At 44.8% G+C, this 27385-nt stretch overlaps 1 protein-coding gene across 1 annotated transcript in view; it reads right to left on the reverse strand.

Moving 5' to 3' along the window:
- The window catches only part of LOC122935448 (pecanex-like protein 2), a 644117-nt gene that overhangs the window by 566786 nt on the left and 49946 nt on the right, over positions 1-27385 (reverse strand). The window lies entirely within an intron of this gene.

Here is a 27385-nt window from a genome sequence, read left to right on the forward strand (position 1 = left end):
CGTTATTTTCTTCCGGCATAGAGTTCCGTCGTCAGGACTCTATGCCGGAAAAATCCTGATCAGTTTTATCCTAATGCATTCTGAATGGAGAGAAATCCGTTCAGGATGCATCAGGATGTCTTCAGTTCAGGACCGGAATGTATTTTGGCCGGAGAAAATACCGCAGCATGCTGCGCTTTTTGCTCCGGCCAAAAATCCTGAAGACTTGCCGCAAGGCCGGATCCGGAATTAATGCCCATTGAAAGGCATTAATCCGGATCCGGCCTTAAGCTAAATGTCGTTTCGGCGCATTGCCGGATCCGACGTTTAGCATTTTTAGAGTGGTTACCATGGCTGCCGGGACGCTAAAGTCCTTGCAGCCATGGTAAAGTGTAGTGGGGAGTGGGGGAGCAGTAAACTTACCATCCGTGCGGCTCCCGGGGCGCTCCAGAGTGACGTCAGGGCGCCCCAGGCACGTCATCCATGCGCATGGGGCGCTCTGACGTCATTCTGGAGCGCCCCGGGAGCCGCACGGACTGTAAGTATACCGCTCCCCCGCTCCCCGCTCCTACTATGGCAACCATGACTTTAATAGCGTCCTGGGTGCCATAGTAACACTGAAAGCATTTTGAAGACGGATCCGTCTTCAAATGCTTTCAGTTCACTTGCGTTTTTCCGGATCTGGCGTGTAATTCCGGCATGTGGAGTACACGCCGGATCCGGACAACGCAAGTGTGAAAGAGGCCTAAGTATTTTACATTCCAAGGAAATGGAGAGGTTTCATGTTGTGTGAGGAAAAAATAAAAGTATTAGGAGTGGATTAAGATGCTGTAATGCAGATTTTATTCACAGACAACACAGAACATTCAGACATGGTTGCAGACAAAGCTCCGGTGGAAAGAGCTCTGAGAACAGATGGAGGATCCTACATAAACACTGCAAATTGTTTCTTTTAGCTAAAGATGATAGGAGTCTTGGAAGCCTTACAGAATTTGTTTGTACTTAAAAGAAAATGAAAATACTTTATTTTCTCGTGATATTTGCAATCTTACCAATACACAAAAATAGGCAGCTGTCCAATTCAAGTGAATGGCTCTCTTCCTGAGAAGAGCTGTCATGTTGAAGAAGTGAAAGAGATATTACTAAGTTGCTGACAATAAACAATGGCACTTTAGATCTGATAGATGATAGTAGAAATAAGCAAATCAGTTCTTAACAAACTGGGTTCATTACGAACTTCCCAAAAAATCATTCAAAAGAATAATTCTAATTCTGTAGAATAGTGAAAGGTGGGGGGGGGGGGGGGGATTACAATATATGGGTACAATGTGTGTTTTACAATCCAGAGAGTAACGTTTTAACTCTCATTGAAAACACCTAAAATAATAGTCTAAACTTTGGGACACGCCATCTCCACAGAATTCAAAGGTTTCTTTTGTTTCACAGAGAGTAGCATTTTTTATAATATAGAGTATAGTGTTTTACATTTCTGAGTGAAAACACATTAAGTACAGGCTGAAATCTATGACAGGGCACAGACAGATAGTTCAAAGGTTTTTTGTTTTGGAAAAATAGCAATACAAGTGTGCAATGTATGTTTTACAATACAGAGGCAACATTTTAAATCTGAGTGAAAAAAAAAAATTGTAGTCTGAAATCTGTAACCAAACATCTCCAGACAGTTCAAGTATCGGGATGGGGGAAAGAAATAATCTCATAGTAGGTTGAAAACTTGTGCTTCATACTAGAGAAAGCATTTTTTCAGTATCTGCATACTTGAACACATATAAAACATTAGGCCCAAATCTGTTAGTGACGCTAATACTGCATTATTTACAAAGTAAATTGTCAGTAGCAGCGTCTTAATGTGTTTGTAGAATGGGAAAGACATTTTATTGCTCCTCTATCTTTTAGTTCCAGAAAACAGACTTGCAAACCATACTTTGTGCGACTGTGTACATTAAGCCACAAAATGTCAAGAATGCGGAAATGTTCCAAACAAAAGACCCACTCACTGTGACTGAGAGGACGATGGCTCACTCCTCCTATCAGTCGCAGCAGGATGACATGGAGGTGACTTCTGAGTCTTACACCTTGTCTTGGAGCCACGGTTCACATCATTCCTCCTGCCCATCCTCCTTGCAGCCCCAGAGAAGCAGCTCAGTGCCATCCTCTCTCTCTTCACTGCCCCTTCCTATTGGGTGAATACTTTTTTTCCTAAGAAGAGGCAACAAAACCCCATCATGCCCTACAGTAGATAGTTAAGAGAGTCTCCCTGTTGATGATTTGTGTGAGTGTGAGCAGTTTGCATGGTACCTGTAGCCATGGTATTGGCAGTGTGGACAGTAACAGTATCATAGTCTGATAAAAGTGGCATAAAGGGTGAGGACTCTGATAATGATTATGTGTTAGACTGAACCTGGAAGCTGAATCATATGCATCAGAGGAGGAAGGTGGTGGGATCGGCAGCAATAAAGAACAGAGGCAATGCACATCCTAAAGAACTGCCAGGGCCAAATCTGTTTCTGGAACTGATGATGCCACTGACACTGTGGGTGCATTAGGCCCAAAATGTGACAGAGCTAAGCCAAGCTCAGCTGCCACTAGCTCTGTGCGAGTATCTCCCATTTGTCACTTTTTCTTCACCCTTCAAGCTCTTCAAGAGTAGAATAAGCCGTGGGCAACCAAACACAAACATAGGCACCACGGCTCTACTGAAGCACATAAAGAGGAATCACTTCATCCCGTGGGCAAAGAAAGGTGGCAGCCACCTATCACAACAAGAGTTTTCTCCTTCTCCAGGTCTCCCTTGTGGCAGCCAGACTGCATCCACAGCCAGTATAGTGTCTTTCACATTGTTATCTTCACTTTCTGCCATTCCAGCTCAGACTCCTTCTCCTCCACTCTGTCATTAGTCATCGATAACAGAATGCGTGGCCAGGAAACAACTTTAGATGGCCAGCAATCCGCTGGTCTAGTGCCCTAGAGCAGGGGTACTGTAAAGTCTGGACACTTATGGACATTTGCCTATTTCCCATATGCAAAGTTATAAACTTCTTACTTTATTTCACTTGAAAGGGTTAACGTGCACTGTTTAACCACCTCCGGACCGCCTAACGCACATGTGCGTTCCGGAGGTGGCAGGCTGGCGCACAGTCACGCATATACGCGTCATCTCGCGAGACGCGAGTATGCGCCCGCGCGTGCGCAGTTCGCGCCGGCATTTCTTCGAGAAGTATTTCGTCAGCAACCTGCCAGCCAATGATCGTGGCTGGCAGGTTGCTGATTTTTAAAAAATCCAATCAAAGTGCCAGATAGCAGATCATATTTGTAAATATGATCTGTTATATGGCTGCCTGCTCCTCTGCTGGTTCTTTTCGTCGGTTGGATCCAGCAGAGGAGCAGGCTTCACAGTGAGTACACCAAACACTACACTATAGCCCCTGATCACCCCCCTGAACCCCAATTAACCCTTTGATCACCTCTTTGATCACCCCTGTCAATCACAAGTGAAAAGAAAAAAGTGATCAGTGCAAACTGTCACTTTTTTTTTTCACTGTTATTGACCGTTAGGTTTTAGGTATAGTTTAGGTCCCTTGGTTAGGTAGTTAGCGATCAGTTAGCGCCCAGCCCACCGCACCGCAGTCCGTTATTCGCTGATTAGCGTATCGCTAATCAGCATTTGTACTTTTATAGTATCTGGAAGTGATCAAAACTGATCACGGTCAGATCTATAATAGTACTAGTGTCACTTTAGTTCGCCCTCCACCCAAAACGCAGTGTTTGCCCGATCAGGCCTGATCGGTCGCCCACACGTGCGTTCGCCCACACCCGCCCCACCGCAGTGACAAAAAAAACATTTTTTTTTGATCACTGCACATTCACTTTACACGCACTGCGGCGATAAAAAAATCAGTTTTGATATTTTTTATCAACCGCAGCGGCCTCCGGTACTTCGCTAGCCTCCCCTTTGTAAGACAGGCTTGCTTTTTTTTTCTTGGGTAGTCTCAGGGAATACCCCTAAATTTAGTTGCCCACATGTCAAACAGGGGGTATTCCTCTGAAGAGGCCTACAGGCTTCTGACCCAGTCGGATGAGGAGTGGGAACCCTCATCTGATGAATCCAGCGGGTCAGAATACGAACCTGTAGAAAGCAGTGGCTCTCTGACCCAAAGTTCGGACGAGGAGGCTGAGGTCCCTGATACCACCAGGCGTACCCGGCCCCGTGTCGCTAGACCGCAGGTTGCGCAGGATCCGCTTCAAGAGCAGCAGAGTGGGGCTGGTGCTGTCGGATTACGTGGTGAGGCATACACCAGCAGCCCAGCCCTCCCTGGACCTAGTACCAGCACTGCAGTACAACCTGGTGAAGTAGCGAGCACCAGAAGGGCAGTTGAAGCTGGTACGGTGGCACGTGCAGTAGTGACCCCGTCGCAGCCACCGCAAAGACGTGCCCGTAGAGCCCCTAGAATCCCAGAGGTGCTGGCAAACCCTGATTGGCAGTCCCCAACTTCAGCCGCACCTGTAGTTTTCCCTTTCACTGCCCAGTCTGGAGTTCGGGTTGAGACGGCTCAGATCGGTTCGGCCCTGGGATTTTTTGAGCTGTTCTTGACTGCGGAGCTTTTAGACATAGTTGTGGCCGAAACAAACAGGTATGCCACACAATTTATCACCGCTAACCCGGGAAGCTTTTATGCCCAGCCTTTCCGGTGGAAACCAGTCCAAGTTTCCGAACTTAAAACTTTTCTGGGCCTCCTCCTCAACATGGGCCTGACAAAAAAGCATGAATTGCGGTCATATTGGTCCACAAACCCGATTCATCACATGCCCATGTTCTCTGCTGCCATGTCCAGGGCACGTTTTGAGGCCATCCTGCGGTTCCTGCACTTTAGTGACAACACCGCCTCCCGTCCCAGGGGCCACCCTGCTTTTGACCGGCTCCACAAAATTCGGCCCCTCATAGACCATTTCAACCAGAAATTTGCAGATATTTATACCCCAGAGCAAAACATCTGCATAGACGAGTCCCTGATACATTTTACCGGGCGCCTTGGCTTCAAACAATACATCCCAAGCAAGCGCGCCCGGTATGGGGTCAAATTGTATAAGCTCTGTGAAAGGGCCACAGGCTATACCCACAAATTTCGGGTCTATGAGGGAAAAGATCAGACCCTGGAGCCGGTCGGTTGCCCGGACTACCTGGGGAGCAGTGGGAAGACAGTTTGGGACTTGGTGTCACCCTTATTCGGCAAGGGGTACCATCTTTATGTGGACAATTTTTACACAAGTGTGGCCCTCTTTAGGCATTTGTTTCTAGAACGGATTGGCGCCTGTGGTACCGCGCGAACTAGTCGCGCGGGCTTCCCCCAACGGCTCGTTACCACCCGTCTTGCAAGGGGGCAGAGGGCCGCACTGTGTAACGAAGAACTGCTCGCGGTGAAATGGAGAGACAAGCGTGACGTTTACATGCTCTCCTCCATTCACGCAGACACGACAATACAAATTGAGCGAGCAACCCGTGTCATTGAAAAGCCCCTCTCAGTCCACGACTATAACCTCCACATGGGAGGGGTCGACTTCAATGACCAGATGTTGTCTCCGTATTTAGTTTCCCGACGCACCAGACGCTGGTATAAGAAGGTGTCTGTATATTTAATTCAATTGGCTCTGTACAATAGTTTTGTTCTCTACAGTAAGGCTGGGAGAACTGGATCCTTCCTCAAATTTCAGGAAAAGATCATCGAGAACCTCCTGTATCCAGGAGGTTCCGTGGCCCCAACCACCAGTGTAGTTAGCCGTCTACACGAGCGACATTTCCCCAATGTCGTTCCTGGTACCTCAACCCAACCGTCACCCCGAAAAAGATGTCGTGTCTGTAGCAGGAGTGGAATAAGGCGTGACACCCGCTATTTCTGTCCTGACTGTCCGGACCACCCTGCCCTATGCTTTGGAGAGTGTTTCCGGAAGTACCACTCACAGGTACACTATTAGCATAGGGATCATCTCACCAGGACAGGCACACAGGGCTATTAGGGCCCATTCACTCACTGCTGCTGCAAACGTCTCCTTTCACATGGGACAAAGTGCATAACGCACTTCGCCACATCTTTGGGCGATTTGCGCTTTGCACATTGACCCATGGGGAAGGAGAGGTTTGTTCTATAAAGGTAAAAAAAAAAAAAAAAAAAAAAACAGGTAAGCAAACAGGTTAATGTTTAGTTCCAAAAGTTAAAGTTACATGTTCTGTTCCAAAGTTAATAAAATTATTGCGTTGTGGCCTGGTTTTTTCTTTTTTTTTTTTTTTTTACCTTCCAGGTGGACCAACCGATCTACTAGCTGCAGCACCGATGTGCATTCTGACAGAAGCATTGCGCTGCTGTCAGATTACACGCAAGTCGGTGTATGCGGCGCTGCAAGACGGGATTTTCTCCTCTGCAGTGACAGATACGTTTGCCGAGGCATACGAGCTGAGGAGGAGGCGGCGTTCCTATGCTTTGGCAAGCACTTTGTATATATATATATATATATATATATATATATATATAAAAAAAATCCCGGCAATGATTTATTCATCCACATCGATTGATGCGAATGGAGAAATCTGGTTTGCCAGGGCATACGAGCTAAGTGGGTATGGATGTAGGGCGGAGCTCCTATGTCCTGGCAGACGCCTTTCCCCTCCATTTTTTTTTTTTGGCAGAGATTTTTTCATCCACATTGATCGATGCGAATGAAGAAATCTGTGCCGTTCATTTTTTTCTTTCAGCCCAGAGGCTGAACGGAAAAAAAAATCTCATTACCTGTATGCTCAATATAAGGAGAATAGCAGAAACTCCTAATGCTGGCCATACATGTAATGATTGCGGAGACCCTCAAATGCCAGGGCAGTACAAACACCCCACAACTGACCCCATTTTGGAAAGAAGACACCCCAAGGTATTTGCTGAGGGGCATATTGAGTCCATGAAAGATTGAAATTTTTGTCCTAAGTTAGCGGAAAGTGAGACTTTGTGAGAAAAAATAAATAAAAATCAATTTCCGCTAACTTATGCGAAAAAAAAAAATATTTCTATGAACTTGCCAGGCCCCTCATTGGATACCTTGGGGTGTCTTCTTTCCAAAGTGGGGTCACATGTGGGGTATTTATACTGCCCTGGCTTTTTAGGGGCCCTAAAGCGTGAGAAGAAGTCTGGGATCCAAATTTCTAAAAATGCCCTCCTAAAAGGAATTTGGGCCCCTTTGCGCATCTAGGCTGCAAAAAAGTGTGACACATCTGGTATCGCCGTACTCAGAAGAAGTTGGGGAATGTGTTTTGGGGTGTCATTTTACATATACCCATGCTGGGTGAGAAAAATATCTTGGTCAAATGCCAACTTTGTATAAAAAAAATGGGAAAAGTTGTCTTTTGGCAACATATTTCTCTCACCCAGCATGGGTATATGTAAAATGGCACCCCAAAACACATTCCCCAACTTCTCCTGAGTACGGCGATACCACATGTGTGACACTTTTTTGATGCCAAGGTGGGCAAAGGGGCACATATTCCAAAGTGCACCTGACGGATTTTGCAGGCCATTTTTTACACATTTTGATTGCAAAGTACTTCTCACACATATGGGCCCCTAAATTGCCAGGGCAGTATAACTACCCCACAAGTGACCCCATTTTGGAAAGAAGACACCCCATGGTGTTCTGTGAGGGGCATGGTGAGTTCCTAGAATTTTTTATTTTTTGTCGCAAGTTAGTGGAATATGAGACTTTGTAAGAAAAAAAAAAAAAAAAAAAACATCATCATTTTCCGCTAACTTGTGACAAAAAAAAAAAAATTCGAGGAACTCGCAGTGCCCTTCACGGAATACCTTAGGGTGTCTTCTTTCCAAAATGGGGTCACTTGTGGCGTAGTTATACTGCCCTGGCAATTTAGGGGCCCAAATGTGTGAGAAGTACCTTGCAATCAAAATGTGTAAAAAATGCCCTGCAAAATCCGAAAGGTGCACTTTGGAATATGTGCCCCTTTGCCCACCTTGGCAGCAAAAAAGTGTGACACATATGGTATCGCCGTACTCAGGAGAAGTTGGGGAATGTGTTTTGGGGTGTCATTTTACATATACCCATGCTGGGTGAGAAAAATATCTTGGTCAAATGCCAACTTTGTATAAAAAAATGGGAAAAGTTGTCGTTTGCCAAGATATTTCTCTCACCCAGCATGGGTATATGTAAAATGACACCCCAAAACACATTCCCCAACTTCTCCTGAGTACGGCGATACCAGATGTGTGACACTTTTTTGATGCCAAGGTGGGCAAAGGGGCGCATATTCCAAAGTGCACCTTTCGGATTTCACCGGTCATTTTTTACAGATTTTGATTGCAAAGTACTTCTCACACATATGGGCCCCTAAATTGCCAGGGCAGTATAACTACCCCACAAGTGACCCCATTTTGGAAAGAAGACACCCCAAGGTATTCCGTGAGGGGCATGGCGAGTTCCTAGAATTTTTTATTTTTTGTCGCAAGTTAGTGGAATATGAGACTTTGTAAGGAAAAAAGAGAAGAAAAAAAAATCATCATTTTCCGCTAACTTGTGACAAAAAATAAAAAATTCTAGGAACTCGCAGTGCCCCTCACGGAATACCTTAGGGTGTCTTCTTTCCAAAATGGGGTCACTTGTGGCGTAGTTATACTGCCCTGGCAATTTAGGGGCCCAAATGTGTGAGAAGTACCTTGCAATCAAAATGTGTAAAAAATGCCCTGCAAAATCCGAAAGGTGCACTTTGGAATATGTGCCCCTTTGCCCACCTTGGCAGCAAAAAAGTGTGACACATCTGGTATCGCCGTACTCAGGAGAAGTTGGGGAATGTGTTTTGGGGTGTCATTTTACATATACCCATGCTGGGTGAGAAAAATATCTTGGTCAAATGCCAACTTTGTATAAAAAAATGGGAAAAGTTGTCTTTTGCCAAGATATTTCTCTCACCCAGCATGGGTATATGTAAAATGACACCCTAAAACACATTCCCCAACTTCTCCTGAGTACGGCGATACCAGATGTGTCACACTTTTTTGCTGCCAAGGTGGGCAAAGGGGCACACATTCCAAAGTGCACCTTTCGGATTTTGCAGGGCATTTTTTACACATTTTGATTGCAAGGTACTTCTCACACATTTGGGCCCCTAAATTGCCAGGGCAGTATAACTACCCCACAAGTGACCCCATTTTGGAAAGAAGACACCCCAAGGTATTCTGTGAGGGGCATGGTGAGTTCCTAGAATTTTTTATTTTTTGTCGCAAGTTAGTGGAATATGAGACTTTGTAAGAAAAAAAAAATAAAAAAAAAACATCATCATTTTCCGCTAACTTGTGACAAAAAATAAAAAGTTCTATGAACTCACTATGCCCATCAGCGAATACCTTAGGGTGTCTACTTTCCGAAATGGGGTAATTTGTGGGGTAGTTATACTGTTTGGGCATTGTAGAACCTCAGGAAACATGACAGGTGGTCAGAAAATCAGAGCCGTTTCAAAAAGCGGAAATTCACATTTTTGTACCATAGTTTGTAAATGCTATAACTTTTACCCAAACCATTTTTTTTTTTGCCCAAACATTTTTTTTTTATCAAAGACATGTAGAACTATAAATTTAGCGAAAAATTTATATATGGATGTCGTTTTTTTTGCAAAATTTCACAGCTGAAAGTGAAAAATGTCATTTTTTTGCAAAAAAATCGTTACATTTTGATTAATAACAAAAAAAGTAAAAATGTCAGCAGCAATAAAATACCACCAAATGAAAGCTCCATTAGTGAGAAGAAAAGGAGGTAAAATTCATTTGGGTGGTAAGTTGCATGACCGAGCGATAAACGGTGAAAGGAGTGTAGTGCCGAAGTGTAAAAAGTGGCCTGATCATGAAGGGGGTTTCACCTAGCGGGGCTGAAGTGGTTAATACTGTTTAACTGCATTTTATATGTATGTTGTGATATATATACCCTGTTCATTTGTACTGTATTTGCAAGGCTCTGTGGAAAAGGTTAATGAACATTGAGAGACTGTTAGGAATTTGAATGAGAAGCTGCTAATTTTCCACAGCTGCCACAGAGATTGAAGAAGACCATGTTTTGGAGGGAAAAAGCCAGACGTTGTTTACTGCCAAACCCAGACGGACTCACCTTTAAATGTCTGATTTTAGCTCAGTTGTTATGTCTGGAAACTTGTTTTTGTCTGGAAAAACTGCTGTGTCATTGCCATTGAGCATCATTGAAGCTCTAATGTAAGTCTATGAGAGACAGAAAGTGTTATAATGTATCTGTTTATGCCAGGGGAGGGCTGGAAGCCTTAGTCCTCGGGGGCAAATCCAGTCAAGTGGCCCATTTTAGCCCCGCCCATTATTAAAGCCCCTCCTACATATAATAGGCCACTCCCAACAAACACTGTACCGCTGACATTCTATAGTTGCGGCCTGTCTCTACACATCATACAGAGAGGGGAGGGTCTGTCCTGGCTGCACTGCCTGCTTCACATTATACAATAAACAGCAGGCTACAGCCAGGAAGCTCCTCTGCTCTCCTGCCTCCCCAGATCCTGCTCAAGGCCTGTGGTTCCCCCCACCATCTGCCACCTGCCCTTGGTCTGCTGCCCCTCTTGGCCATCCTCACCCAGCTCTGAATCCTCCTTCTGCAAATGGCAGGGGGAGGAGCTGGAGCATCTCCTCTCCTACATAGCGCCCCATACCTCTTACAACCAGTGATGTCACCTTTGTTGTAGACGTTCTCTTTCCTCATCTTCTCCATTCAGACCAGACCGCCATGATGATTTTTCACCCATCCCCTGTCTCTGCAGAGATTGACAAACAGACATTAGTTTCCCACATTTCCATCATCTTTACATCTTCGGAACACCCTTTCCTGCCACCCCCAATACTATACTGCAGAAAAACTCCCCCTGGAAATACTACTACCACACAGATAGTGCCCCCAATACTGTGACCGCTGTGCCCCAATACTATACTGCAGAAACAGCCCCCCTGGAAATATTACTACCACACAGATAGTGCCCCCTTAAACAATTATTGGCACACAGTGCTCTAAAAAATAACTGTGCCCAGACACTAATAGTATAAAGATAATGTCCCCCAAAAATAATTGTGCTAAGCTGATACTATGCCCAGGGTGCCCCCCAAAGTAACAATGCTCCCCAAAATCCCACCAATAGAAATAATTCTCTGCCAGAGCACACTTAGTAGTAATAATGCTCCTTTAGTGCCCTAGTAATCATGTTCCTCATAGCCCCCCAGTAGTAGTAAAGCTCCCATAATACCCCCTAGTAGTGCTAATTCTCCCTATAATATGACAGTACATGAAATACCCCCGCTTAGTGCCCGCAGTTGAGCTAATGTCTCCATAATGTATGCCAGTATAAAATACCCCTATATAGTGGCCCAGTAAATGCCCTCATAGTGCTCCTCTCCCCCTTCCCCATAGTGTCCCCATAACATGCCAGTAAAAAAATGCCCCTTCTTAGTGCCACCATATGCCCCAATAGTGCTCCACTCCCCCATAGTGCCCCCAAATAATGCCCCATAGTGCCGCTCTCCCCTATAGTGCCTCCCATAATATGCCAGTAAAAAATGCCCCCTTAGTGCCACCAAATGCCATAGTGCCCCCATAATGTTCCAATACAAAAGGCCTCTTTAGAGCCCCCACTTCCCCATAGTGCCCCCAAATAATGCCCCTATAGTAACACCAGATGCCCCATAGTGCTGCTCTCCCCTATAGTGCCCCCCAGAATGTGCCAATAATAAAAAAAGCCACTTTAAAGCCCCAAGATACCCCCATAGTGCTCCTCTCCCCCATGATGCCCCCCATAATGTGCCAGTAAGAAATGCCCCATAGTGCCAGCTCCTCCAATAGTGCCAGCTCCCCTCATAGTGTAAGGCCCCCCATAGTGCCAGCCCCTCATAGTGCCAGCTCTCCCCCCACAGTGCCAGCTCCCCTCATAGTGGCAGCCCCCCATAGTGCCAGCCCCCCATAGTGCTAGCTCCCCCATAGTGCCAACCCCCTATAGTGAAAGCCCCCCATAGTGCCAGATCCCCCCATAGTGCCAGCCCCCCCATAGTGCCAGCCCCCCTATAGTGCTGGCTCCCCCATAGTGCCAGCCCACTATAGTGCCAGCACCCCTATAGTGCCAGATCCCCCCAATAGTGCCAGATCCCCCCAATAGTGTCAGCCCCCTTATAGTGCCAGCCCCCCATAGTGCTAGCTCCCCCATAGTGTCAGCCCCCCTATAGTGCAAGCCCCCCATAGTGCCAGATCCCCCCCAATAGCGCCAGATCCCCCAATAGTGCCAGACCCCCCATAGTGCCAGCCCCCCCTATAGTGCTGGCTCCCCCATAGTGCCAGCCCACTATAGTGCCAGATCCCCCCCAATAGTCTCAGCCCCCTTATAGTGCCAGCCCCCCCTATAGTGCCAACCCCCCTATAGTGCCAGCCCCCCTATAGTGCAAGCCCCTCATAGTGCCAGATCCCCCCAATAGTGCCAGATCCCCCAATAGTGCAAGCCCCCCCTATAGTGCCAGATCCCCCCCACATAGTGCCAGCTCCCCCCGCAAAGAAAACAAAAACACTAATACTTACCTCAATCAGCAGCGATGCAAGCCTCTTCCGGCCTGTGTCCCTGCTGTGTGCCGCCCGACTCAGGCAGTGCGATGATATTGACGTCATTGCGCTGCCTGAGCCGGCCACTGATAGGCTGCAGGCATTAGTGCCTGCAGCCTATCAGAAGAACAGGGGAGGAACACGCCTCTCCCTGAGTCCCTCCCCTGCCCCACAGCACACACCACCACCCCGCCGCCGCAAATTTATCCAGGGCCGCGCCGCCTGTGGTGATCGGCGGTGCGGCCCTGAAGAAAAAAAAATATAAATAATTTTTTAGGGCGGCCTGGGGGGCAATTGCCTGCCTGCCTGCCCCCCGGCCCAGCCCGCCCCTGGTTTATGCTGAGCTTCTCCATTCCACCCCTCCCACTAGAAGGTTTAAGTATAGCTAGAGATGGCATATGTCACAAGGGTGTCACAACCTATCACTAATATTCTATTTACACATAGTCATAACATTCTAGATTTCACACTATTTTCACAGTTGCAAGAAAAAGTATGTGAACCCTTTGGAATTATATGGATTCCTGCACAAATTGGTCATAAAATCTGATCTTCATCTAAGTCACAACAATAGACAATAACAGTCTGCTTAAACTAATAACACACAAAGAATTAAATGCTACCATGTTTTTATTGAACACACCGTGTAAACATTCACAGTGCAGGTGGAAAAAGTATGTGAACCTTTGGATTAATAACTTCAACCAAACGTTTCCAGTAGTTGCAAATTAGACGTGCACAACGGTCAGGAGTAATTCTTGACCATTCCTCTTTACAGAACTGTTTCAGTTCAGCAATATTCTTGGGATGTCTGGTGTGAATCACATTATTGAGGTCATGCCGCAGCATCTCAATTGGGTTGAGGTCAGGACTCTGACTGGGCCACTCCAGAAGGCACATCTTTTTCTGTTTAAGCCATTCTGTTGTTGATTTACTTCTATGCTTTGGGTCGTTGTCCTGTTGCAACACCCATCTTCTGTTTAGCTTCAGCTGGTGGACAGATGGCCTTAAGTTCTCCTGCAAAATGTCTTGATAAACTTGGGAATTCATTTTTCCTTCGATGATAGCAATCTGTCCAGGCCCTGACGCAGCAAAGCAGCCCCAAACCATGATGCCCCCACCACCATACTTCACAGTTGGGATGATATTTTTATGTTGGTGTGCTGTGCCTCTTTTTCTCAACACAGTGTTGTGTGTTTCTTCCAAACAACTCAACTTTGGTTTCATCTGTCCACAGAATATTTTGCCAGTACTGCTGTGGAACAGCCAGTTGCTCTTGTGCAAATTGTAAACGTGCAGCAATGTTTTTTTTTTTTTTTTTTACAGCAGTGGCTTCCTCTGTGGTGTACTCCCATGAAATACATGCTTGTTTAGTGTTTTATGTATCATAGATTCACTAACAGGGATGTTAGCATATGCCAGAGACTTTTGTATTCTTCTTCAACTCATTGAGCAGTCTTCGCTGTTCTCTTGTAGTCATCTTTACAGGACAGCCACTCCTAGGGAGAGTAGCAGCAGTGCTAAACTTTCTTCATGTATAGGCAATTTGTCTTACTGTGTTATTAGTTTAAGCAGACTGTAATTGTCTATTGTTGTGATTTTGATTAAGATCAGATCACATTTTATGACCAATTTGTGAAGAAATCCATATAATTCCAAAGGGTTCACATACTTTTTCTTGCAACTGTATAAAACTTAACCTTTATTCTGTTTTATTTCTTAGAATCATCCATTCATTATTGAGGTAATACTTAAAACGCTCAGTAGGAGACACAGTACATAAATGCTTATATCTGCTGCTTAGTATCTCAGCAGTAGTAAGAGGTCTCTCTTTATTAGTTGTGCTGGTATTTACGTGCACACACTAGCACTACTTATTATTTCCCTTGTAATTACATGTCTAATTTCTGCTCTCGCTGTTTCACTAAAAACCACGCTGCCCCCCGACATGTTTTGCCGATAAAACCAGCGTCCTCTGGGGAAATGGGCAGTGTATATGCGAGGCCAGCAAGGACAACCCTCTATAAATCCTCAATGTGTGATGATGTCAGAATATTGTGTCGCCAATGGCCTTATTTAACGTATACGTATATGTAATGCGTGTGGGGAAGAGACTCCATCGCTGATAGGGTAAGGTAAAAACACCCCCCCTTACCTCCCCTCTCGTGATGTACGCCCCTCTCCTCTCCTCCTTAAATGCGTATTGCGCTGTCCATACCTTTTACTATGTCATAGTAGTTCAACTAACTGCGTCTGTCTGCTTTCCCTACTTGGGATATTTGATGATGGACATTGTTACGCCTGTGTTGCCAGTAATTAATAAACTATTTATACTATCTTTATTTGTATTTATTACTAGCGATACTTTCACACACATGATTTTATGGTTGAAAGTAAATGATTTTGTGATTAATTAATTACCAATCTAATGTAGTATATAGTAAATATAGGTAAATATATCAGACTTGTCATAATTTCTAGATGTAGTAATATTGCAATATTATTATTTTGAGGGGTAGAAGGTGGGGGTCAACCTTTTATTTTGTGATTTCTTTTTTATAGATGGTCTTTATATAAAGATTATTGTGTTCTTATTTAGGTTGGTCTTACACAATTTCATAACACAAATTTCACCCCCTTTCCTGAAACCTGGTGCTGAGTGTCCGGTGGCCCCTCGTAGAAAGCGGGCTACTGTCATGAGGGTGTCACAACCTATCACTGACCCTGTTGTGTCTGGTGTCTAGGGTCAGAAGGTCGCAGCAGGTGGCTACCCTGTAGCTGTTGGGGACTGACAAGGAGAAATTGCCATGGAGGAGAAGTTTGAGGATGAGAAGCTGCCACTGGAGAAGGAGTGCTTGACATCTATTAACTGCTGCAGCAGCCAGTTCAGTCTCTTCAACATAGTTTTTTCACGGGCCGTGCCAGCCCGAGGCTAATCAGCAAGTCAGGAACTTCTCCCTCAGCTCCCAGGTTCAGGCCAACCGAACCAGCTGCACAGGCGATATGTCTGACCCCACAGGTTTCTGGGCAGGCAGACTGGAACAGTGGCCTAAATTGGCAAATCTCTTTCATCTTTGTTGCACAGCCTCTAGTCTGAAAGGGTTTTCAGCATCAATGGGACAGGTTGTCCTCCGCCAGTATCAAAAACATCAGTTTTGTCTAAATAAACCAGGCCTGGATTGGGGAGGATTTGCACACTCCTTAGGCTGAGTCTGATGAATAGGTCTAGCCTCACTAACGGTGCTGCATCTTGCCACTGTTATTGTCTGTGTGCCAGCAGTTCTGTCTACTAGTGTTTACCAAGCATGCTTGGCCGAACACCAGTTCGGCTCGAGCATCTCAATGCTCGGCACATGGCGGAATTCGGCCCAATACCGCATGTGCTTGAGTGCAATGCTCGAGTCTCCTCCCCACACGTATGTTGGCTGAGGAAGGGAAAGATGGTGTAGGGAGTGATATATTTTTTTTTAAGTAGAAAAACTTGTCAGAGACCCAAAATTTAAATTTTTTGCGCAACCTTCGCTAAATTGCTAAAAATTTACAGACCCAAAAGTCCTTTTAAGGACTATTGTGTGTGGCAGCAATATTTATTTTTTGTTAGTGTTATAGCGGCTCAACCAAGAGACCAAAACAGGACAGGTGCTCATCCCTAGGTATCCCTAATACCCAGGGGTCAAGTCCTGGGAAAAAAAGTGTGGGAACTCACCCAAGATCCACTGCAACCCCCCCCCCCCCTCCAAAAAATAAAAAAAGCACAGAAAATCTAGCATGCTGTAATTTGTGTCGCTGCGGACTAAAAAAAAAAAAAAAAAAAAAACACTTTTAGAAAAGTTTGTCCTGGGATTCGATCTCATGACCTCTACACATCAGAGACAAGGCATATGCCCTCACAGCTATGAAAGCTGTCTAGCTAGTTACCTAAAAAAAATATATATAAGACTTCCACTGTAGGTAACTTTGCCCACTGTGTATGGATGTAGCAGAGCTGGGTGTGTTGGGGCAGCTGTCATGTGTATGGTTGTACACTAGGTATCAGTAGAAGTATCAGCAACTTTTTAAGCAACTACCTAGACAGCTTTCATGGCTGTGAGGGTAAATGCCTTCATCTGATGTGTAGAGGTTGTGAGTTTGAATCCCTGGACAAACTTTTCTGAAAGACTTTCTAAATGATCTCGTAGTGAAGGAGATGATGTCATTAGGGGGCGGGGTGCCATGAGAGGAGTCACAGCGAGGCAGTCGCAGGCAGCAGCACCGCACAGACAGCTTCCTCTCAACCGAAGCTGCCCCTCCTCCCTTAGCCTGCCCTGCACAGTGCGCTCCGTCTCCCCCTGTGAATCTGATTCAGCCGCATTCTCCTGGCTTGAGGCTGAAAAAAGTGCAGGAACGCCGTTCCCATGCGTTCCCCCTCCACTCGACCCCTGCTAATACCACAGTAAAAAATAAAGAAAATGTCAGGAGACCTAAGAGGGGATCACATTGCCAATATGTCCAGGGTTGAGTCTAAAAGAATATTCGACTTTGATACTTTGATTTCAAGAGGCTTAAATGCCAAAATGGAATTGTTTGGATTTCTATAAATCTTGGGGCAAGGGCCTATTGGGGACGGGACATCAGCACTACGATCTCCCTTCCCCAGCAGACCAGCGCCCCCAATTAATGAATCTACAATAACGCCCCACAGCAACATGAATTTCAAGGTTATTTTCGATTGCCTGTATGTTAGTAAAAGGGTAACAAACGCATGAAAACCGCACCTATTAAGCATTTTCTTTTCTTTTAAGATAATTCATAATATGACATACAGTACAGAACAAAAGTTTGGACACACCTTCTCATTCAAAGAGTTTTCTTTATTTTCATGACTATGAAAATTGTAGATTCACACTGAAGGCATCAAAACTATGAATTAACACATGTGGAATTATATACATAGCAAAAATGTGTGAAACAACTGAAAATATGTCATATTCTAGGTTCTTCAAAGCAGCCACCTTTTGCTTTGATTACTGCTTTGCAAACTCTTGGCATTCTCTTGATGGGCTTCAAGAGGTAGTCACCTGAAATGGTCTTCCAACCGTCTTGAAGGAGTTCCTAGAGATGCTCAGCACTTGTTGGCTCTTTTGCCATCACTCTGCGGTCCAGCTCACCCCAAACCATCTCGATTGGGTTCAGGTCTGGTGACTGTGGAGGCCAGGTCATCTGGCACAGCACCCCATCACTCTTCCTTCATGGTCAAATAGCCCTTACACAGCCTGGAGGTTTGTTTGGGGTCATTGTCCTGTTAAAAAATAAATGATGGTCCAACTAAATGCAAACCGGATGGAATAGCATGCTGCTGCAAGATGCTATGGTAGCCATGCTGGTACAGTATGCCTTCAATTTTGAATAAATCCCCAAGAGTGTCACCAGCAAAGCACCCCACCCCATTACACCTCCTCCTTCATGCTTCACGGTGAGAACCAGGCATGTAGAGTCCATCCGTTCACCTTTTCTGCGTCGCACAAAGACACGGTGGTTGGAACCAAAGATCTCAAATTTGGACTCATCAGACCAAAGCACAGATTTCCACTGGTTTAATGTCCATTCCTTGTGTTCTTTAGCCCAAACAAGTCTCTTATGCTTGTTGCCTGTCCTTAGCAGTGGTTTCCTAGCAGATATTCTACCATGAAGGCCTGATTCACACAGTCTCCTCTTAACAGTTGTTTTAGAGATGTGTCTGCTGCTAGAACTCTGTGTGGCATTGACCTGGTCTCTAATCTGAGCTGCTGTTAACCTGCGATTTCTGAGGCTGGTGACTGAGATGAACTTATCCTCCGCAGCAGAGGTGACTCTTGGTCTTTCTTTCCTGGGGCGGTCCGCATGTGAGCCAGTTTCTTTGTAGCGCTTGATGGTTTTTGTGACTGCACTTGGGGACACTTTCAAAGTTTTCACAATTTTTCGGACTGACTACCTTCATTTCTTAAAGTAATTATGGCCACTCGTTTTTCTTTACTTAGCTGCTTTTTTCTTGACATAATACAAATTCTAACAGTCTATTCAGTAGGACTATCAGCTGTGTATCCACCTGACTTCTCCACAATGCAACTGATGGTCCCAACCCCATTTATAAGGCAAGAAATGCCACTTATTAAACCTGACAGGGCACACCTGTGAAGTGAAAACCATTTCAGGTGACTCCCTCTTGAAGCTCATCAAGAGAATGCCAAGAGTGTGCAAAGCAGTAATCAAAGCAAAAGGTGGCTACTTTGAAGAACCTAGAATATGACATATTTTCAGTTGTTTCACACTTTTTTGTTATGTATATAATTCCACATGTGTTAATTCATAGTTTTGATGCCTTCAGTGTGTATCTACAATTGTCATAGTCATGAAAATAAAGAAAACTCTTTGAATGAGAAAGTGTGTCCAAACTTTTAGTCTGTACTGTATATTTCTTATTGTACGAATTAAGTTAGCCTTTGTATGAATAGAATAGCGATCATACCGTATATACCCGATCATATATTTCCAATTTAAGTTTCTCTATGAGCTGATAGACTGGATCCTTAATATAAGAAATGGGGATCTCTGTCATACCCTAGCATTTTGGACATAATTAAGAATAGGGATGGTATGGAATTCCGCTCCATACAGGAATTAAGGTCCACATTTTAAAGATCTCCCAGCAAGCAATGCTCCTAAATGCACCATATAAAAGCAAGCTTTGAGACCACTGAGAAAGGGGTAGTTGTGACCCTGAAACACGTCTGGTACAGAACAGTGAGGGAAAATATTGAGCAGATCCAGCTCGGACATATTGCATTAATTGTGGACTTTGTTAAAGAAAGTTGGAGAAAACTCAGCTGCTCTACAATAGATTCCGGACTCTAGGACCTTAGAAGCCAATCAATGCACATTGCCTCAGTATCGTGGGACGCTACGGGGAGGCTTATGGACCACGTAGGACTCCGCGAAGGTCCTTGCAGCGCAAAGAGCGAGTGTGCTTCCTAGACGCCCCTGGTCAAGGAGCCCGGATACCGAGCGGCCAAACATTTTCAATACGGGACTGGTAAGGTACTGAATACACCCATATATATATTTTGTCTCAACCTACAGGCCAAACGGTGCAGATATCAGAAATTTCCTGATTTGAAAGGTCTGCAGGACAAATAATTACAAGCAGTGACCCTCCTCTGTTATATGGTATTTTGGAGGACTTCACCCTATGTATGAAGACTTTGGACTTCAATGGTCCTAAAAAATATAAAATATAAAGTATAAATACCACTTTATGTCACAGGAAAGGGGACGATTTATTAAGTAGGATCATCTATTATGTTATATTCAATGCCACCAGTATAGGTTGTGGCATACAGGTAAAACTCGAAAAATTTGAATATTGTGTAAAAGTCCATTTATTTCAGAAATGCAAATTAAAAGGAATTTTAAGTTGCATTACAGAAATAAATGAACTTTGCACGAGATTCAAATTTTTTTACTTTCACCTGTCACCTGTAATACCACCTATAATTAGCTATATATGCATAGCACTATTGTAGAGCCATTTTTCAATGTTTTTATATTAATTTACTTTTTTTCTATTTTTTTTTATAATTTATGTTTTTTTTATTATAGTCAATGTGTGCTTTTGTGATGACATTATTAAACATATGGTTTTTAGACGATTGCGCTTGTCCGTGTATTGCCAGCTATAGAGTGCCCCCCACCTTTACAATATCTATTTTTAGCGCATCCTGCGCTAAATAGCGTGCAATAGTAGGGCCGCTGCAGACAGCGACATTATCTGGGGTACATCTCCTGTGTAACGTTTCTATATCCAAAATACCTGTGACATTCCCTGTAATTTTATATTAACGGCTGCTGACATCAGCGACATTATCTGCGGTATTTCTCCTGTGTAACCTGTGCGCATCCCAAAAATATCAGTGACAACCAGGGTACCTTTTCCGTAGACGCTGCGGACAGTGACATTACCTGGGTACATCTACTGTGTAACATTTCCACATCGAAAATACCTGTGACATTCCCTGCAATTTTATATTCGCCATCAGCGACGTTATCTGCGGTATCTCTCCTGTGTAACGTGTATGCATCCCAAATACCTTTTTATGCTACTGTACATGTGACATACTTTCAAGCATATATAACATTTAATATGAAGAAGGCGAGCAGTAAGTGACAGGGAAGTGGCTGTGATGCTGATGGTGCACGCAGAGGCCATGGCCCTGGGCGCGTTAAAACTGTGCCTGCTGCCAGAGCTCAAGAAAAACAATCATCTACGATACCTAGCTTCATGTCCCAGTTTGCAGGCCGGCGAAGGACACTCTCGAAGTCAGACCAGTGCGACCAGGTGGTGGGTTGGATTGCAGCAGATAATACTTCCAGTTGGTTAAGAACCACCCTGTCTTCCACCAAGTCCAGTCTCAGTAGCCAAGAGTCTGGTCAACACAATCCTCACCCTGATCCTCCTTCCTCCCACCATGGAGAGTTTTGGCAAGCAAGTAATCCCACACTCGGATATTCTGAGGAGCTCTTTTCAGCACGATTCCTTCATTTGGGCCTCTCGACAAGCCAGCTTAAAGAGTGACATGAGATCTTGTGCCCCGATTCCCAAACTCTTGAGCATCGACAGTCACAAGAAGATGACAGTGGGGAATGGCAATTAGTGTTTCACGAGGGGGATGATGATGATGAGACACAGTTGCCAATAAGTCAACGGCAATTAGTATATCAATAGGTTGATGATGAGGATGAGACCCAGTTGTCAATAACTAAAGTTGTTGTTAGGTCAACAAGTCAGGAGGATGAGCAGAGTGAGGAAGTTGAAGAGGAGGTGGTGGATGAGGAAATCACTGACCCAACCTAGGAGTGAGAATAGCAGTATAGAGGGGGAGGGATCCGCAGCACCGCAACAGGCTGGAAGAGATAGTGGAGTGGCAAAAGAAGGTGAAGGTGGGCCACACCAGGCCCGCAACTGTTCCCCAGAGCACACCCTTGCGGAAATCTCCCTTGCCAAGGGTTAGGTGTTCCGCAGTCTGGCGCTTTTTTGAGGAAAGTGCGGACGACAAAAGATTGTAATTTGCAACCTGTGCCATACAAAAATTAGCAGGGGTGTAAACACTAGCAACCTCACTACCACCAGCATGATCTGCCACATGGCATCAAAGCACCCTAATAGGTGGGCCAAACGCCTGGGTCCACAATCTGTGTCTGCGGCTCACACCACTACCTCCTCTTCCCCTATGTTACGTGCTGGCCAATCCCCTGTCGAAGGTGCAGATGCCTCCCGCCCTGCACCTGGACCTTTGCAAGATCCATCAGTGAACACATCTACTTCCGTGTCCCAGCGCAGCATACAAATGTCCTTACACCAGGCATTTGAAAGCAAGCACAAATACCCAGTCACCTACCCACAGGCCATACCACAACATGCGCAATTTTCCAAATTAGTTGCCCTAGAAATGTTGCCATTTAGTCTTATGGATACTGAGGCCTTCGACAGCCTGATTTCGGCAGCCGTGTCTCGTTACGCAGTCCCCAGCCACGACTATTTTTCACGGTGTGCCGTGCCCTGACCAACGGAGTTACTGGGAAGGCCTACTTAACCACTGACACATAGACAAGTGCTTGTGGCTAGGGACACTATATTTCCCTGACGGCACACTGGGTGAACGCTGTGGAGGCCGGGAGCGAGTTGTATCCTTGGATGGCACAGGTGCTAAGGATGCCAAAAATTGCGGGCCCTAATTCCATCAGGGTTTCCGCCACCACCTACGTTAGTGCCTCCAACCCCCACTTCCCCTCCTCCGCCTCTTTCACCTCAGAATTATCCTCTTGCAGCACCAGTCAGCCATTAGTCGGTAGCTGGAAGCAGTGTAGCACTGCAGTGGCGAAGCGTCAACAGGCTGTGCTTAAGCTGATCTGCTTAGGTGACAAACAGCACACCGCCGTAGAGCTGTGGCAGGGTATAAGAGACCAGACTGAGCTGTAACTTGGTGGCAGCTTTGGAGCTTGGGAAGCTCACACACACCCCATACTTAGCCCACGTCTTCAACTTAGTGTTTCAGCTGTTTCTCAAAACCTACTCCAATAAGCCTGAGCTACTGGTGAAGGTACGCCGTGTGTGTGCCTTTTTTCTGCAAGTCAGCGACAGCTTCCGTCGGTCTGTCAACGCTGCAGCAGCGCTTACAATTACCAAGGGCAGTAGTAGAATACCAGCTGCAACACGGTCGTCGCCTTTCCAGTCAGCAAGGAGTAGGGCTGGATGGCTGACCTCTGTGAGGTTTTAAGAAACTTTGAGGAATTAACCCAGATGGTGAGCGGCAATAATGCTAATATCAGCGTCACCATCCTACTTCTGTGTCTACTTAAAGGCTTGCTGCTCACAATGAAGGCCGACGCTTTACATGTGGAAGAGGTGGAAATGGGTGAAGACATTACACAGGGTGATAGCCAGACCACCCTCAGTTCATCTTCTCAGCGCAAATTGGATGATGATGAGGAGGAGCAGGAGATAGTCGCCTTCGCTACAGATGGCAGTACCCATGGAAGTTTAATTCCATCTGTTCAACGTGGATGGGCAGAAGAGAATGAAGAGATTCAGAGTCATTCTCCTGAAGACGAAAGCGAAGTCTTGTCTGTTGGGACTCTGGCACACATGGCTGACTCCTCCTCTTCCATCATATCAACATGCTTATTAGTCTGCCCTTGATACAAATGTTTTAGAGGGTCAGCTCACCTGAAGGCCCTCACATATAATGTTTTAGAGGGTCAGCTCACCTGCAGGCCCTCACCTACAATCTTTTAGAGGATAAGCTCACCTGCAGGCCCTCGCATGTAATGTTTTAGAGGGTCAGTTCACCAGCAGGCCCTCACCTACAATCTTTTATAGGGTCAGATCACCTGCAGGCCCTCACATGTAAAGTTTTAGATGGTCAGCTCACCAATACCACACGTACAATCTTTTAGAGGATAAGTTCACCTGAAGGTCCCTCGCATATAATGATTTAGAGGGTCAGCTCATCTGCAGGCCTTCACATATAATGTTTAGAGGGTCGGCTCACCAGCAGGCCCTCTCCTACAATCCTTTAGAGGGTCAGCTCACCTGCAGGCCCTTGCATATAATGTTTTAGAGGGTCAGCTCACCAGCAGGCCCTCGCATATAATGTTTTAGAGGGTGTAGGCGGAAGGGTGATGTTTGAATATATATACAGTATATATATATATATATATATATATATATATATATATGTAAATATGTCTTGAAGCATGGAGGAGGAGGTGTGATGGTGTGGGGGTGCTTTGCTGGTCACACTGTTGGGGATTTATTCAAAATTGAAGGCATACTGAACCAGCATGGCTGCCACAGCATCTTGCAGCGGCATGCTATTCCATCCGATTTGCGTTTAGTTGGACCAAACCTTTTGTTTTCAACAGGACAATGACCCCAAACAAACCTCCAGGCTGTGTAAGGGCTATTTGACCATGAAGGAGAGTGATAGGGTGCTGCGCCAAATGACCTGGCCTCCACAGTCACCGGACCTGAACCCAATCGAGATGGTTTGGGGTGAGCTGGACCGCAGAGTGAGGGCAAAAGGGCCAACAAGTGCTAAGCATCTCTGGAAACTCCTTCAAGACTGTTGGAAGACCATTTCAGGTGACTACCTCTTGAAGCTCATCAAGAGAATGCAAGAGTGTGCACTGCAGTAATCAAAGCAAAAGGTGGCTACTTTGAAGAACCTAGAATATGACATATTTTCAGTTGTTTCACACTTTTTTGTTATGTATATAATTCCACATGTGTTAATTCATAGTTTTGATGCCTTCAGTGTGAATCTATAATTTTCATAGTCATGAAAATAAAGAAAACTCTTTGAATGAGAAGGTGTGTCCAAACTTTTGGTCTTTACTGTATATATATATATATATATATATATATATATATATATATACATATATATACAGTTGCAAGAAAAAGTATGTGAACCCATTGGAATGATATGGATTTCTGCACAAATTGGACATAAAATGTGATCTGATTTTCATCTAAGTCACAACAATAGACAATCACAGTCTGCTTAAACTACTAACACACAAATAATTAAATGTTACCATGTTTTTATTGAACACACCATGTAAACATTCAAAGTGCAGGTGGAAAAATTATGTGAACCCCTAGACTAATGACATCTCCAAGAGCTGATTGGAGTGAGGTGTCAGCCAACTGGAGTCCAATCAATGAGATGAGATTGTGAAAGTGTTATAAAAGTATCTCCAAAAGCATTGCTGTACATCAGTCCACCGTAAAACAAATTGTCTATAAATGGAGAAAGTTTAGTACTGCTGCTACTCTCTCTAGAAGTAGCCATCCTGTAAAGATGACTGCAAGAGCACAGAGCAGACTGATCAATGAGGTGAAGAAGAATCCTAGAGTGTCAGCTAAAGACTTGCAAAAGTCTCTGGCATAGGCTAACATCCCTGTTAGCGAATCTACGATACGTAAAACACTAAACGAGAATGGATTTTATGGGAGGATACCACAGAGGAAGCCACTGCTGTCCAAAAAAAAATACATTCCTGCACGTTTACAGTTTGCACAAGAGCACCTGGATATTCCACAGCAGTACTGGCAACATATTCTGTGGACAGATGAAACTAAAGTTGAGTTGTTTGGAAGAACCACACAACACTGTGTGTGGGAAAAAAGAGGCACAGCACACCAACATCAAAACCTCATCCCAACTGTGAAGTATGGTGGTGGGGGCATCATTAATTGGTGCTGCTTTGCTGCGTAAGCGCCTGGACGGATTGCTATTATCGAAGGAAAAATGAATTCCCAAGTTTATCAAGACATTTTGCAGGAGAACTTAAGGCCATCTGTCCACCAGCTGAAGCTCAACAGAAGATGGGTGTTGCAACAGGACAACGATCCATAGCATAGAAATAAATCAACATAAATGGCTTTAACAGAAGAACATACACCTTCTGGAGTGGCCCAGTCAGAGTTCTGACCTCAACCCGATTGATATGCTGTGGCATGACCTCAAGAAAGTGATTCACACCAGACATCCCAAGAATATTGCTGAACTGAAACAGTTCTGTAAAGAGGAATGGTCAAGAATTACTCCTGACCGTTGTGCACGTCTGATCAGCAACTACAGGAAATGTTTGGTTGAAGTTATTGCTGCCAAAGGAGGTTCAACCAGTTATTAAATCCAAGGGTTCATACTTTTTCCACCTGCACAATGAATGTTTACATCATGTGTTCAATAAAAACATGGTAACATTTAATTCTTTGTGTGCTATTAGTTTAAGCAGACTGTTATTGTCTATTGTGACTTAGATGAAGATCAGATCACATTTTATTACCAATTTGTGCAGAAATCCATATCATTCCAAAGGGTTCACATACTTTTTCTTGCAACTGTATGTATGTTATGTTATGAAGTGGGCGTGTGTGATGCCATGGTGTGGCATCTGGGGGGATGCTCTCATTCACACCTTGGGCAGGAACTCCTTTGATTCCTTTGTCTGTACAGATCCTTAGCTAGCCTGAGGGGGAGAACTGGCAGTTCCAACACACTCCCACAATGATGTAATCACCCTCCTGTTGAAGAGGGGAAGGTGGGCTGCTTTTGGGCTTATATTAGTCCAAGCCAGGACAAAGGCACTCTCTCTTGGGACGGCCTAAAACAGACACACATGGGAGAAAAAGATATGAAAGGATAAGATGGACCGAACAGCTCCCTGAAGGAAGAGAGGCAGAGCCCCACATGCCCCTGGAGATTGTTGAGTAACCCTTTCCCTCCAGCATTGCAGTACCCTTAATACCCCTGCCCTGATTTACCCCTGTTCATCCCATGTCTGCATTTAACCCCTTTTCCCCTATACCACCAATAACACCTGCTGCATAACCCCTGCATTAATTCCTGCTCCACCAACCATCTCCTAACCCTGGCTGCTGAACTCATGCAGTCAGTATTTACCCCTGCTGCTGACCTCCTAAAGTATTAACCTCAGCCCTGTCTTCTTACACCCATTGACCCTTGAGGCAGCCCCAGTTACCCCTGTAGCTGCCCTGTAATCCTTTACCCCTTCACTGCTGCCTTGCCTACCCCAGCAGCAGCTGAATGTATGTTAACCCTTTGTTTCTCCCATAGGGATAGCTTAGAGCCAGGTTGGGTGGACTGCTAATGTGTATGTGAGTGTAAAGTATAGATAGTGTGTGTGGGGTGGAATGGGAATTGTGTATTGTGTAGTGTACTGTAGTTAGGTTTGTATTGTGTTTAATAATATTGTTTATTGTACAGTGGGATGCAAAAGTTTGGGCAACCTTGTTAATCGTCATGATTTTCCTGTATAAATCGTTGGTTGTTACGATAAAAAATGTCAGTTAAATATATCATATAGGAGACACACACAGTGATATTTGAGAAAGGAAATTAAGTTTATTGGATTTACAGAAAGTGTGCGATAATTGTTTAAACAAAATTAGGCAGGTGCATAAATTTGGGCACTGTTGTCATTTTATTGATTCCAAAACCTTTAGAACTAATTATTGGAACTTAAATTGGCTTGGTAAGCTCAGTGACCCCTGACCTACATACACAGGTGAATGCAATTATGAGAAAGAGTATTTAAGGGGGTCAATTGTAAGTTTCCCTCCTCTTTTAATTTTCTCTGAAGAGTAGCAACATGGGGGTCTCAAAACAACTCTCAAATGACCTGAAGACAAAGATTGTTCACCATCATGGTTTAGGGG

The sequence above is a fragment of the Bufo gargarizans genome, chromosome 4, assembly GCF_014858855.1.
Source record: "Bufo gargarizans isolate SCDJY-AF-19 chromosome 4, ASM1485885v1, whole genome shotgun sequence".
In the NCBI taxonomy this organism is placed as follows: domain Eukaryota; kingdom Metazoa; phylum Chordata; class Amphibia; order Anura; family Bufonidae; genus Bufo; species Bufo gargarizans.